At 42.6% G+C, this 12,229-nt stretch overlaps 1 protein-coding gene across 2 annotated transcripts in view; it reads left to right on the top strand.

Annotated features, from left to right (window-relative positions):
* The window catches only part of RTN4 (reticulon 4), a 96,933-nt gene that overhangs the window by 54,724 nt on the left and 29,980 nt on the right, over window positions 1–12,229 (top strand). The gene's annotated exons all lie outside the window — the stretch shown is intronic.

The raw sequence follows: 12,229 nt of genomic DNA, 5'->3' as shown, positions 1-12,229 counted from the left end.
TTCTTTTGTGAATCTTTAGGCAGATCTTTTCCAGTAACTGAATGTGCACTTTATAATCCTGCAAAGCAGTACTTGTTTGAACCCTATCAGTCATCTCCATTGTAAATCAGTTGGGAAGCTTTTTAAAGGGATGGGGCTAGGTAAGCATGAGCTTATATCTTTGTAGCCCTTAAGTCAATACTATGGCGTTTACGTCACGTAAAAATAAGAGGGTTAAAGAAGTTAACATTTATATTTTTCAGATACCCTCTTAGTCCCATATATTGGAGAGGGATTTATTTTCCTTTTTAAAGGAATGAACATTTTACCAAAATTTTGTTCATCTTATTTTCTGTTTAAGATAGCCCTGGTGGTAGGGTGGAATTCCAATTGTTTGAATTCTCAGAGTACCGTAAGCATTTTAATTGAGCCTACTTGATGCAGCGTAGGACAGAAATCACGTTTGCTATCTGGATGCACTTATTAAAAGCCTTTTGATTTACTGGGGAAAATTATTTCCTAATATGAGCTTACTTAGGTTTTATTTTATTGAGTTATCAATTCTTAATATTTTTCTGCCTCTCAGTAATAGTTTATTTTAGGAATTCCATAACCTTTCAGTAGTTTTGGTGAGCAGTTTGTGTTTTTTCGATGCAAGTGTTTTTCCGCCAGTAACTTTAAAGGCCGAACACATTTTGTATACTAGGATTTTAAAAGATTTTCTAGCATTTCCCCCTCCTCTCTCACTGTTTCCCCTGTTTCTTACTCCTTTATCCATAATCTTATTTGAAGATGCTGCCTCATGTTCTAAAATCATCCACGGTGAATACACACCCCTCTACCAAAGCATCCATCAGATGGCTAAATGGGCGAGCTCTTGAATGCATGAGTTTCCGTTTCTGCTTAAACATCTCATTTAAACTTTTATCCTCACCAGGCTTAGGCTGGCCTAAGGAGATTTCTAGAAATCTTCTGAGAAACTTTTCCTAGCTATTTCTATTTGTTCCCCAAGTGACTGGGGCAGTGTTGGTGCCCAGTAAATACTAATAAGTTTTTGGATAACTTGAATTCTGGCCCAGATCCAGTTTCTGATGCCATCATACGCAAGATGACTTCTGTGCTACTTTATAAAAAATTGTTAAGCTTACCAATCCTTTTTCAGTGACCTTCCTTCCAGTTATAAACTCTCAGAAGCCACACCCTTCTGAGTAATGTAGTTTAAGAAAAGCTTTTTTAAAGCGACGGCTGCTAATGCACCAAGACGTAAACCAAAATTCTTCTCGAATTTTGAGAAGTTTTTTTTCAAGGAGTAATTTGAATAATCCTCGTTTGAAAAGACATTTTAGGGGAGATTTTTTGTGGCTTTAATTTAGCACGTTTATGTGATTCCTTGTGTTCCCAAAGCAGTTACAACAGCTCATTCTTAATCACCTCCTCTGCCGACCTCTTGGAAAACCATTCTGATTTCGTCATCCAGCGCCAAATTTTCCATGGCTTTGCTTTTAGTTCAGAAATACGAGACGTTCTCTTATAAAAACGCGGGCTATGCTCTTGAAGGACCTCGCGTTTTGGGAAAGTCATGTTGTAGTCATCATTGATTCAGTGGGGATTTATGGGTTAGGGGGTACACGATTCAAAGGTTCAGTTTCTGATGTTCATTCCTATAGTATTGTTAAATCCACCACTGGCAGAAGGCTTTAACCCCTTGCTGCTTGCTACTGAATACCGTTCAATATGATGGAGTACAAAAATCCAAACAAAGTCTTCAAGGACTGTTTGTTACCGTATAGTATAGCTCAGACTGAGGCTGAGAAGCAGAACCGTGGTGGTTAAGCACAGCCACATTTTCTGACACCAGTTCTACTCACGCCAACTCGTTCTATACCAGAACAAGCTCAGGTTGTGGGGAGAATATGTCCTAATTTTGGGGTCATAATATATCTAAATTAAGCATTGAAAATGTGTTACGGCAGAACTAACCGCTACTTTACTTTGATCTAGTTCTTCCAACATCCGTCCTAAAACTCTCAACAAATATCTACTTTATTAGCGTTGCTCTTATTTCACATTCCTACCACCTTGTGTTTTCTTCATGGTTAACTTGGGCATCATCTTAGAGAGAAAGTGTCTATAAAAGTTACTTAGATTCCTGCAGTTTTCTCTATAAGTACCTTTTCTGGATCATTCTTCATTTTAGAAGTGATTTCTAAACTAGGATTTCTAACTAGGATTTCTCAGGCACCAAGGTTCCCCTGTCTTATATAAATTACTTATATTAATGTCTGTCTCATCTTGTAGACTGTTAACTGTAGGCAGGGAATGTGTCGCTAACTTTGGTGCATTGACCTCTCCCAAGTGGTTAGTACAGTGCTCTGCACATGGTAAGTTCTCTGCACGTAGTAAGTGCTCAATAAATTTCATTGATTGACTCAAGATGTTGGAAAGCCCTGGACTGTCTCCTCTAGGGCCTACTGGTACTTGGGCTTGATGGGGGTTAGTCCCATTTCTAGTACGTATCAATAAGTATTTATTGAGTGCCTACTGTGTGCAGAGTACTGAACCAAGCACTTGGGAGAGTACATTAGAAGCCAACCCCCCTCCCCCGCCCCCACAAAACCGCATTGTCACGGCTCTCAAGTTGTTTACAATTTAATTGGGGAGACACATACAAAGTTACTTATAGTTAAGAAGCTAAAGATAATGATTAGATGGATAGAATAATCCCCCCATCTTACCTCCTTCCCTTCCCCACAACACCTGTATATATGTTTGTACATATTTATTACTCTATTTATTCATTTATTTATTTTACTTGTACATATCTATTCTATTTATTTTATTTTGTTAGTATGTTTGGTTTTGTTCCCTGTCTCCCCCTTTTAGACTGTGAGCCCACTGTTGGGTAGGGACTGTCTCTATATGTTGCCAATTTGTACTTCCCAAGCGCTTAGTACAGTGCTCTGCACATAGTAAGCGCTCAATAAATGCGATTGATGATGATGATGATAGAATAATTCGTAAGTGCTTAAATAGTCAACTTCACACACCCCCCACCCCCGCAAGGCAGACCAAGGCTCAGATATGCAGGTACACGGGCTGCCATTGTGAAGCACAATAGTTGGCTGAGATTTAGGGTATACTTTGGTGAATGGTTATTAGAATAGACCATTTGGGAATAAGGCATGAGTCTGTGAGGCATGTGTTCACTTAGATGGGTTTTAGTCCACAATCAGCATCTAGTTGATAAACCCTCTTAATCTGGAGGTGATGATGATGTTGGAGTCTCCAGCCGGGAATGACAGATGAGGCTCAGCCCAGTCAAGAGGCCTTCCGGGCCGAAAATTTGCCAGAAGAAACTGATTATAGTGCTGTTGGTTTGCACACTGTCTATCCCATTTTCTTGATTGCTGCCATTCATTCATTCAATCGTATTTATTGAGCGCTTACTGCCAGTAGTGTTCCTCCTGGAGGCGGGGAGTGCAGCATACCTTGTGAAGTGCAGGCAAGGATTTAATGTACAAGGATTTTAGGCATCGCCAAAGCGACAACAGAATAGACCATATTGTTTCTCCCTTCTCCTTTTTCACACGCTCAGCTAACAACATCAGCAGTTACTGTGGTTTTCACAGGTTTCAGCCCTTGGTGAACCGGGAAGGTTAGCTCTTGAAACAAGAACTCCATTGGTGGTATGGAAATTCAAAAAAAATCCATAAAGAATTCAAAAGCGAATGGAAGATTTAAGTATTTAGCCAGTATTTCTAGTCTGCAAAATGAGTGGCTCTAGACAATAAATAGGGTTGGTCTTTGTGCTGCAGAAGGTGGTTTTGGTGCCATCTGGTGTTTACCGAAGAAAACTCAACTTCGTTGCCGTGAAATTAATCGAATTGGAAAACAATGTAATTTGGAGCATTTTAGAGAATTGTCCTAATGTTTAAGAAGCTCTTTATCCACGTCTTTGTAGTCATCAAAAAAAGGATGTGTTCAGACACTGGAAGAATATTCTCATGGATAGTAGTACACACTAGAACATGGACCTCACGTTACAGAAAATCCACATTATGTGTGTGCTATAATTTCTTCCAAAAGCACAACTGCATTCAGTCCAGACGGACCCCTTCAGGAGGAAGTTCCTTAATTCCCTTAATTCTATCTGTAATGCATGCTAAAAACGTGTGTTATGTGAAACTTGGGGATACTTGTAGCTACTTAAAGTGTTGGAAAGTTCATTCAAAATTATTAATATGGTTTAAAGAGCATAGTCTAAGTAGGGCATTTTGCTAAGCCCTGAGATGTGTACAAGAGAAGCAGTTCAGCTTTGGTAGGTTTTGGCACTTAGACCCATCACTGCTGAGGTCACTCCGGCCAGGCATGGGGCTAGCCCAAGCAAAAACCTGCTTGCACTTGGCCATGTGTTCGCTACGTCCTTGCCCACGTACCAGTTCTTTGCCCTCTAGGCCCAGAGGGAACATGACTGGGAGGGAGGAGAGCACAAAAGTGGCACTGCACAAACCACTCAGCCCCACTTGGCATAGATTTTCAGTTCTGAATCAGGGGTAAGGCTCATCCTTTGTCATTGACAGGAAACGACCTAATCTGGGTAGTTCTCAGGAATCTTCCCCTTCACTCCTAGAGCTACAAACTTAATCCCGAAACCCCTAAATCTAAACTGAAATTAGTTAAAAAAGACATTTCTTGTAGGCATAAAAAGGCACAAGTAATGGGAATGTACATAAGATTTGGCAGTACCAAATGCTCATGTTGATACAATTGAAGTGAAGGGCATGACCAGAGTATGTGGAAGTGACTTCTGGGTAGGATTTAGAAATGAGAAGAGGGACATCATTTGGCTAAATGAGGTGGAAAATGGGCTGAGAGAGGGGCCGGTAGAGAGGAACAGCCCAAGTTGGTGGAAAGGTTTTGGCAGAGAATAATCCTGTGAACAGGCATGCTTGGATGGAAGGCAAGAAAAAGCTAGTCTGAGTACAGGAGGTGAGCGGAAGAGGAGTTGACCGAAAGCCTTAAAACACATGGATAAGAGTTTTAAGCTTTTAATAAGGAAAGCGTCTGATTAAAGAATATGTTGATATGGAAAGGCTGCACGGAGGGGAACTGAGAAAAGTGAGAAAGAATGGGCTGGACTTGGTATCAGATTGGTGGATTTGGGGTGGTAAAGGGGGAGAATGGTGACGAGAGCAGGGCTTGAACTGGGTTGGGATTTAGTTCTGGCACCTTTGTGTCTGGCATCATAGCACCTTTGGGGCATTTAAGGCAAGATGCAGCTCCTCGCTCTCCTCTCCCCCCCAACCCCTGGGTCTGTCCCTTCCAAGGCAGAGACAATGGATGTGATGCCAGTTGTTAGAGCTCGGCTATCTCTTCTGAGACAGAAGTGGAATGGGGAATCTGAGATTATTTCAAAATGTTGGCTTTAGGGGATAGATAGAAAGGGAGTGGTGCTGTATTGGGAAAGGTTAGGCGGAGAAGCAGCGTGACCCAGTGGAAAGAGTACAGGCCATGGAGTCAGAGATTCTGCGTTCTAATCCTGGCTCTGCCACTTGACTGCTGTGTGACCTTGGGCAAGTCACTTCACTTGTCTGTGCTTCAGTTTCCTTAAATGTTTCCTCACACAGAAGGCAGAACTGGGATTAAAATGCGGTCTTCTGACTCTCAGGCCCACACACTTTCTGCTAGGCCAAAGGGAAGCTTAGTGCAGTGTCCAGCACATAGTAAGCACTTAACAAGTACCATTAAGAAAAACAAACTGTCCTGAAGTAAGAAGGAAATATAGAGTTAGAGAAAAGTTTAAAGTTTAGGGCTGGAGACACAGGCTTGTGAATCACTATCATTAATCAGTCATTTTAAGCACCTAATTCCTTGCATGGAAGTGGAAATAAAAACCTGAGAGTTGTCCAAGAGAGTCGAGACTCAAAATGTTTGAGATAACTAGAATTTCAGGGTAATTTATATCACAAGCAAATTAGACAAAGGAGGAAGATATCCAGAAGAGAACTGTGCCTTTGAAAGTAAGGCCAGAGGGACTTTCACGAGAGAGTAGTCAAAATGGTGTGTAAAGCATCAAGTCATGAGGACTGCCAGGTTGTCACTGGATTTGACCTTAGAGTAGTGAATAAAGTTCCATTTCTAAGATGTGAGATAGAGAGGGCCTATAGATGCAGCACACTTGAGATATCCAAACCACTGGTTACTTAAATTGAGGCTAGTTACTGTAAATTGGGGCAAAATTGTTGGCTTTGCACACGTTTCGGAAGGGCAGATCCAATTTTGCTTAGTTTGTGAGTTTCAGGTATTAGAATTAGTCTTATTCCCAGTTTGATGATCAGGTCTTTACTATATATCCATGCATTTGTAGGTGTTTGCTAGCTAGGTCAGCCGGAACATACTGGCATACCTGCCGTTATCCTAGATTCAGTCCTAGGTATGGTATGGAGCTTGGGAGAGCGCTTGCGCTTCTGTGAAGAATTCCAACGTGGAGGTGGCTGAAAATTGGACCCACTGTTGAGTGCCCCCTAATAATAATAATAATAATGGTGGCATTTATTAAGCGCTTACTATGTGCAAAGCACTATTCTAAGCGCAGTTGTGCATCAAGCTCTCACTTGGGGAGTCCTCTTTGATATTTCAGCCGAACAGTCCCGCAGTAAGTGACTTTCCCACTCGACATTTTAATATTACTTGGGATTTTCTCCCTTAAGGAACATCCACAGTGAAATTGACCACTTCAGGCTTCGGGGCCAGCCCAGAATCGCTCCGCACATAAGTGGGCGCAGAAAGCGCAGCCACAAGGTAGGTAGGAGTCTGAATGATGAAAGCAAACCAGGGGAAAGAGGAGGGCAGAAAGTCAAGTGTGTGGGCAGAACAGAGTTGTCCATTTGTGGGCAGAATGTCAACCGGAGAGAAAACTAGTGCGAGAGGTGAGAACTGGCTGGGTGGAATGAAGATGGGAGAAGGCTGAGAGTATGGAAGGGGTGGGCTGCATTTAGTTGGTTCTGGTATTTATTTAAGGCCCTACTCTGTGCGAAGTACTGTGCTAAGGACTGGGGCAGATGTAAACCTAAGATCACAATCCCTGTCTCGTAGGGAGCTCACAAAGAGAAGCGGCGTGGCATAGTGGAAAGAGACCGGGCTTGGGAGTCAAAGGGTCTGGGTTCTAATACTGACTCCGCCAGTTGCCTGCTGTGTGACCTTGGGCAAGTGGAGTTCACTTCTCTGGGCCTCAGTTCCCTCCTCTGTAAAATGAGGATTCAGTATCTGTCCTCCCTCCTCAGACTGAGCCCTGTGTGGGACCTGATGATCTTGGGCTTGGCACATAATAAGTGCTCAACAAATTCATTCAATCGTATTTATTGAGCGCTTACTGTGTGCAGAGCACTGTACTAAGCGCTTGCCACAAGTGCCACAGCTGGGACCTCATGTTGCTGCTGCTGCTGCTGCATCTCCACTGCATCTTGTGGGAGCGGGGCATAATGGGAGCCCTGAGTAGCAGGGGACTGAGCGGGGCCTCTCAGAGAAGCAGCGTGGCTCAGTGGAAAGAGCACGGGCTTTGGAGTCAGAGGTCGTGGGTTCGAATCCCAGCTCCGCCACATGCCTGCTGTGTGACCTTCAGCAAGTCACTTCACTTCTCTGAGCCTCAGTTACCTCATCTGTAAAATGGGGATTAAGACTGTGAGCCCTGCGTGGGACAACCTGATCACCTTGTATCCCCCCAGTGCTTAGAACAGGTGCTTAGAACAGTGCTTTGCACATAGTAAGTGCTTAACAAATGCCATTATTATTATTATTATTATTATTATTATTATTATTATTATTATTATTATTATTATTATTCCTTGCCCTAGCTGCATCAGGCCCTCAGGCCCTGCTGAGAGCTCACCTCCTCCAGGAGGCCTTCCCAGACTGAGTCCCTTCCTTCCTCTCCCCCTCGTCCCCCTCTGCATCCCCCCATCTTACCTCCTTCCCTTCCCCACAGCACTTGTATATATGTTTGTACATATTTATTACTCTATTTTACTTGTACATATCTATTCTATTTTATTTTGTTAGTATGTTTGGTTTTGTTCTCTGTCTCCCCCTTTTAGACTGTGAGCCCACTGTGGGTAGGGACTGTCTCTATGTGTTGCCAATTTGTATTTCCCAAGCGCTTAGTACAGTGCTGTGCACATAGTAAGCGCTCAATAAATACGATTGATGATGATGATGATCTTCATCTCCACCCTGCCCCTGTGGGGATAGGGAGGACAGAAAGCCTAGCAGTCGAATCCAGCCAGATTATTTCCAAAGTGCCAACTTTTTGTAGATCTCAACCAGTTCTTACCATTCATTCAAACCAGAATGCTGCTGAAATACCAGCCCTCCATTTCCAGGCTGAATTTTTTTGTACTGAAACTCCATTTTCCAGAAAGAAACTGAAGTGTTCTCCTCTAGTCTTTAGAGGGCATTGTATTACAGCACATGATAGCAGATTAAAAAAAAAATAAATAAACCCAGCTGTAAGTAATGATAATTCAAAGCTTTCATTTAACACACCTGTGATTTACAGGGCTGAAACTCAAAATGTGCTGTTTTCTTTGAATTTCATGAAGTTACGTTCCAAATTTAAGACAGAAATTTGGGGGCAGGGAACATCGCATTTGGGCTCCCCTGATCTTAAATTGGTTATATCAGTTCATGCTCTTCAGTCCCAAAGTAAAAAAGTAAGTCTCTTCAGTTTCTCCTTTACATTTTCCAATAGGAATTTTTCTGTCCTCACTGTGGTCATTGGCATCAGAGCAGTGACATGGAAAATGAGCCTTTTTACTGCAAAAAAGGGAATGTTGTCATGCTGAGACTATACTGTGAACAGTTTCACAGAGAGGAAGAGTTGCATTAGAATGAGATATGAGTATTTTATGCAAATGAGATTAATAATATTGGCTACTTTCTGGAATTGTATGAGTAAATGCACAATTCACACCTCTGCATCTCTTGTCCAACCTGTGTGGAGAATGGATGTACTAGGACAAACTAGACATTTACAGAGAAATAAGATAAAGAAGCCTTCAGATACCTTTGATCTTAAAAGTATTAGTCCATGAAAAGTTAACTTGTACTACAAGACGGAAACATTGAATTAATTTGACATTTCAGTTTTTCAAATGCTCTTTATAAGATTGTAAATAAAAAGGATTCTGAACGAAGCTCTAAGACGTAATTGAAGTCCAATAGTAAGGTAGTAGCAATAGCGTGGGTGAGGACGGAGAAAGGACGGATAAGAGACGTTAGGGTGGGAAAAACACCAGAAAGTTCAAAGACGTGAGTCTTCCACAGATTAAATTTTGTTTATCAGTCTTCACACGTTTTTCCGATGCGCCTTTGATCCGTCCGATTAATGTCCGTAACTGCATCCCTCCCGACTCTGCAGATTCCCTGTATTTGTGACTTGCCAACTTGGCAAAGGCAGTAATAGCCGCAATGGAGATAATTTTCTTTGCAGCAAATTCCGGGCCCCGGAAAGGAAAACCGAAGGGCATATACCTACATTGCACAGAGGCGAGGGGAATCCGGAAAGCAGTGCTGGGCTGTTGGTGGGCCCTTAGGTTCTGGGGCATTATGCTGGAAAACCTCCACTAGCATCCCAGCCATCTTTGAATATCATATTCTGGACACAACCCAGGACCATTAAATCAGTCAATTATGTTTGATTATCATTCAATTATTCAATTCAATTACAGTCAAGTATGTACTGTGTGCTCTGCACACAGTAAGCGCTCAATAAATACGATTGATGATGATGTTTATTGAAGGTTTACCATGTGCAGAGCACTGTGTTGAGCACTTGACCGATGCTAGGGCAATGCCCTTCCTTTGATATTGTGCACTCAATTTAGTTAAAGGGTGAGGAGTGTTTTTTTTTTTAAGTTTTACCCAATTTCTACTCTGATTATAATTTTTTAAAAATTCAGGTAAAAACCTGGAAAAATCCAGATAAGTGTGCCTACCCTCAAAGGTTCTCGAAACACTTTTTCCTATTTGGCTATTTATGACATGAAGTTAGCAGGCACTTGCCTGTACTCTGGGACACTTTTTGCTCTTTGTTCCTCATCCCTGACCGTTCCCTTCTTTTCCCTCTCTCATCTCTTCCCTCCTCTGTTGAGCCCCTATTAAGAAGGATGCTTTGTCACTGTGGGAGATTACCAGTTTTGGCACCCTCTGCCATTACACCACTGATTTTAGCCACATTTCCCCAGCTCCTCCTCCTTTCCATGGCACAAGAGGTACTGGTTTTGCCTCTTCCTCTTGTGCTGTGCAAGTTGCTCCCGGGCCAAGGATTCCTTTTTTGAGGCAGGCTAAAAGTCACATTTTAAAAACAAACTTAAAACCTGATTTTTACCGGGAATTAGAAAAGCCAGGTATTTTCCCCACAAATTATAGCATTTATTTAAAAACTTGAAGAATACACACCTCGTTGCGGGCAGGGAAGCAGGGACTGTGTCTGTAATGTTGTGCTGTACTTTCCTAATAATAATGATAGCATTTATTAAGCGCTTACTATGTGCAAAGCACTGTTCTAAGCGCTGAGTGTCCTAAGTGCTTAGTACAGTGCTCTGCAAACAGTAAAGCACCCAATGAATACGATTGATTCATACCATGAACATATGCTGGGTTGAGCTCTGGTGAGATCGTGGGATATGCTCTGGGATACGTGTTCAAAAACCACTACTGATTTGGGGAAAGGCACCTTAATACCTAGTTTGTGATAATATTTTACAGAGAAGCAGCGGGGCTCAATGGAAAGAGCCCGGGCTTGGGAGTCAGAGGTCATGGATTCAAATCCCGGCTCTGCCAATTGTCAGCCGTGTGACTTTGGGCAAGTCACTTAACTTCTCTGGGCCTCAGTTACCTCATCTGTAAAATGGGGATTAAGACTGTGAGCCCCCCGTGGGACAACCTGATCACCCTGTCTCCTCCCCAGCGCTTAGAACAGTGCTTTGCATATAGTAAGCGCTTAACAAATGCCATTATTATCATTATTATTACCTGTTTGAGAGGCATATTCTAAAAAACACCCACTACTTTTAAAAATGGTATTTCTTAAAGCACCTACTATGTGCCAGGCATTGTATTAATACGAGCTGATCAGGAACTTTTTTTTTTAAATGAGATCAATACAAGCTATTCAGATGGGATGCTATGTCCCCAACGGGGCTTGCAGTCTTAACCCCATTTTACATATGAGGTAACTGAAGCCCCGAAAAGTGAAGTGACTTCCGCAAGGTCAGCGCAGCAGACAAGTGGCCGGGCAGGATTAGAACCCAGGTCCTTCTGCGTTCTAGGCCTTGCCCCACCTGGGACCGCATCCAACCTGATTAGCTTGTATCTCTCCCAGCCCTTAGCACAGTGTCACGCAGAGAAGCAGCATAGTATACTGGATAGAGCATGGGTTTGGGAGTCAGAAGGTTGTGGGTTCTAATCCTGGATCTGCCACTTGTCTGCTGTGTGACCTTGGGGAAGTCACTTCACTTTTCAGGGCCTCAGTTGCCTCATTTGCAAAGTGGGGATTGAGACCGTGGGCCCCACGTGGGACAGGGACTGTGCCCAACCCGACTTGTTTGTATCCACCCCAGCGCTTAGTACAGTGCGTGGTACATAGTAAGTGTTTAATAAATACCATTATTATTGTGCCTGGTACATAGTAAGTGTTTAATAAATACCATTATAATTGTTAGTATTATAGTCAGCGCTTAATAAACACCATTAAAAAAAGTCCCCTTGGAAATACACGGACTTACAGGAAATACAGGGACCGGAAGACATTTCCAAATCAGGATTGTTGGCTCGAAAGATCCTTCTAATTCTCCTTTCACTGTAAAAAGGGCAAAAGATCCATTTACCTTAGGTCTCATTAGAAAATAATAATAATAATAATAATGGTATTTGTTAAGTGCTTACTATGTGCAAAGCACTGTTCTAAGCGCTGGGGAGGTTACAAGGTGATCAGGAAGAAGCAGCGTTTAACAAATGCACGCTGCCAAGAAGCAGCGTGGCTCGGTGGATAAGAGTACGAGTTTTGGAGTCAGAGGTCATGGGTTCAAATCCCAGCTCCGCCACTTGTCAGCTGTGTGACTTTGGGCAAGTCACTTAACTTCTCTGGGCCTCAGTTCCCTCATCTGGAAAATGGGGATGAAGACTGTGAGCCCCACATGGGACAGCCTGATCACCTTGTATCTATCCCAGAGCTTTGCACATAGTAAGCGCT

The sequence above is a fragment of the Tachyglossus aculeatus genome, chromosome 9 (assembly GCF_015852505.1).
Source record: "Tachyglossus aculeatus isolate mTacAcu1 chromosome 9, mTacAcu1.pri, whole genome shotgun sequence".
NCBI lineage: Eukaryota > Metazoa > Chordata > Mammalia > Monotremata > Tachyglossidae > Tachyglossus > Tachyglossus aculeatus.
Note: the sequence above shows the minus strand (reverse complement) of the source record. Positions and strands in the feature narration are given on the sequence as shown.